Source organism: Vigna unguiculata, chromosome 7 (assembly GCF_004118075.2).
Source record: "Vigna unguiculata cultivar IT97K-499-35 chromosome 7, ASM411807v1, whole genome shotgun sequence".
NCBI classification, from domain to species: Eukaryota; Viridiplantae; Streptophyta; class Magnoliopsida; order Fabales; family Fabaceae; genus Vigna; species Vigna unguiculata.
In genome coordinates this window covers 3,292,357-3,295,795 of record NC_040285.1, presented here as the reverse complement: position 1 = coordinate 3,295,795, position 3,439 = coordinate 3,292,357, and the positions used below count along the sequence as shown (strand labels likewise).

Here is a 3,439-nt window from a genome sequence, read left to right as displayed (position 1 = left end):
AAATTGTATATACACTTTTTATTATTATTATTATAACATTCCAAAGTCAATTAAAAGAATAACATTTTTACTCTTTAATTTTGAATGATTATTTTAATTATTTTATATTTAAAATTAAGATATTATTTTGTTAGTGTTAAATACGTGGTCATTGTAGTGGATTGGAGGCGTGGTCAGCAGAAAATGACCCTTTTCATCCATAACTACGAAGCAACTTTCAAACCCACGAACAAAAACAGTATTGTTTCTATAAAACTGGAACAAATCACACAAATAGAAACTGATGAGATTATTTAGTGATGTGAGCAATGAAAGAATCCATTTCCATGCGAGAAACTCCACCTTCTTCCGTGGACTTACGGATCGCATTTTTAAGCATCGCTGCTCTCTCTCTCATCTCATCACCTTCCCTTGTTTGCATCAACCTTCTCACACCATTCTCAACATCTGAAGCACTCACCACCGAATTCCTCTGTGACCAATCCTTCACAACCAAACCAATCTTCAGAACTTCTGTTATCAAAGCTGCGTTTCTTGGTTGGTCAGAGTGCATGGGCCATGTTGCTATTGGCACTCCCATGGTTATGCTCTCCAAGCACGAGTTCCATCCACAGTGACTCATAAACCCCCCTGTTGAAGGGTGGCTCAGAATTTCCAATTGGGGTGCCCAATCCCTCACAACCACCCCCATTCCTTTCACTCTCTCCTCGAACCCATTTGGAAGATCATGTCTTTTTGCTTCTTTTTCATCAAAGATGTCTCCTTTATCAGCATCTCTCAGCACCCAGATGAACTTCTGCTTGCTTTGTTCCAACCCAGTTGCAACCTCTTGGATCTGTTCCACTTTGAAAGTTGTTGTTGTCCCAAAAGACACATATATCACTGAATTTGGCTCTTGTTTATCAAGCCACTCCATGCATAAGTGCCTTCCTTTTGAATCTTTCTTCTCAACGGCTAAAGGGTTGAACGGTCCCAGTGCCCAAATCTTCTTACCAGTGATACCCTCCATCAACTCAATGTAATCACCATCAATCTCTCTGCTTGTGTTGTAGATGGTTCCGTCACTGAATTTGAGGAGATTTCTTTGTGCAATAAGGAAATCGAAGAATTGGGTTGGGAAGCATCCTTCCAGAGAAGGAATTGGGTTTTTTTAAAAAGGTCACTTTGACAAAGAATTCGTAAAAATGGATCACTTGAATTTATTTTTGCAAAATAGGATCAAGTAGTCGTGGTGGAGGACGACATTAAAGGTGAAGTCGTCTTTCACCATGCCGGTTTCTTTTTTTTTCTTTCAAAAAAACAAAACCGTGCTCTCAGAAGCCGGTTTCTATATATTTTGAAAGTGAAGTCGTCCTTGGGCATGACGACTTCACTTTTTGGTTTTTTTTTTTTTTACACATTCAGCTTTATATATATATATATATATATATATATATATATATATATATATATATATATATATATATATATATATTTTAATTATATATTATTTAGTTTTTTTTAAATATTTGTTTACAGTAGAGAAATAAAGTGACATCTTCAATGGCGATTTTTTCGCTAGTTTCTTCTGATTTGGTCAAAACGTTCTCTATTTCTTCATTTGATTTTACAAATTTAGTATTTTATTAAATGATACTTGATAGTTAGTAGACTAACTAAACCACAAATAAAATAAACATTAACAAATTAAATATTCAAATATAATTATGGAAGGATTTTTTAATATTTTTTTAATTTGTATCATTTTATCTTCTTAATTTTGTATTAAGGTTTAACGATTAAGTATTTTAGAATTTTTTTAAAACTATTTTTCATATTTTTACTTAAACAAATATTTAAAAAAAACTAAATAATATATAATTAAATATATAAGTGAAGTCGTCAGGCCCAATGACGACTTCACTTTTAAAATATATAGAAATCGGCTTCTGAGAGCACGGTTTCGCTTTTTGGAAATAAAAAAAAGAAACCGGCACGGTGGAGGACGGCTTCACCTTTAATGTCGTCCTCCACCACGACGGCTTGACCTTATTTTGCAAAAAAAAATTCAAACGATTCTTTTTTACAAATTCTTGGTCAAAGTGACCCCTTTTTACAAAAAAAGCCGAAAGAATTTTAAGGGCGTGCATGACTTCAACCGGAGGTCTTCCCATTCTGTCCCAATGGTGAATGTAGATGCTAAAGGCGCATGTGCTGTGAAAAGTGTAATTCTCAACATTAGGCATGTTTGTGGCATCTTGCGCCACTGAAGCCATGGCAGAGTCATGGATAACTATAACCCTTTTGGCTTGGGTAGAGAGGGATTGAAGCAGTTTCCTCACAGGGTCTCGAAGATGCATAGAGGCCTCAAAGGAAGGAAATAGATGAAATGGGAAATCGTTTTCTGGATCGGGAGCAGGGGAAACAAAGGCTGGAACTTCAAAGGCATGGAAATGAATGTAAAATGGATTGGTGACGCCGAAGTGTGGCTTGGCGAATGTGAGTGACAGTGGAAACATAGTGAACTGGTATGTTGTGTGATGAGATAAGGTTTGAGAGATGCAGAAGCTGATTCAGATGGCCTTGTGCAGGGAAAGGTATCAGAACCACCACCACTTGGTTTTTCTGAGCAAGATTTTCTCCATTCGAAGCCATGATCGAGAACTTAGAGAAACTGTTACTAAGGCTGCATGTCCACACATTTATAGAACCCAGTATTAAAAACCATTCTTTTAAGCAGGATTAAATATGTTGTTGTGCGTCAGCTCTTTTTAAGTAAAAATTAAAATCACTTCTTCTTCAAAATTTTAATTTTAGATCAATTTAATCTTTCAACTTTAAAAATATATGTATTTAACCCTTTTAACTATATTTTTTTAAATTTATTTAACGTTTCAAACACTTTTGACGATAACATTTGAATTGTTTATATTATTTAATTCATTTTTACTTTAATATTAATTCAGACACACATATAAAACGTCAAATTAAATTAACAAAATTTTATTAAAAAACCTAAATTTACACAATTTTTATAAAAAAAAAATTAATCCTAATTTTCACTGGACCTAATATTAATGTTGTAAGCAGTGACACAACAATATTTAAAATATAAGTTTATCATTTAAAGGTAGACATTATAAAGATGAATTTGAAGACGGACAAAAGTAACAAAATATACTTGTATCAACAACCACGAAATATACTTGTATCAACAACCACGTTTTGAGTGAAGATGTAAAGAGTATCCAAAGGATAGGAACAGACAAATTTATGTCGGCAGCAGAAGATTCAGTACGTGTCTCTACTCCAATACACTGAGTTATTAAAACGGTCCCGTTTTGCTGATTTTTTCAACGCAATGAATAAGATGTTTTGTTTTCAACTATGCATTCAAATCATATAGTTTTACTTCTTCTGTAATTAGATGATAGACATTTCATATCGAGCTAATCCGTTG

At 33.9% G+C, this 3,439-nt stretch overlaps 1 pseudogene; it reads right to left on the bottom strand.

Annotated features, from left to right (window-relative positions):
• Positions 1 to 289: 289 nt before the first annotated feature.
• Positions 290 to 2,634, bottom strand: LOC114192403 (annotated as a pseudogene).
• Positions 2,635 to 3,439: the final 805 nt, after the last annotated feature.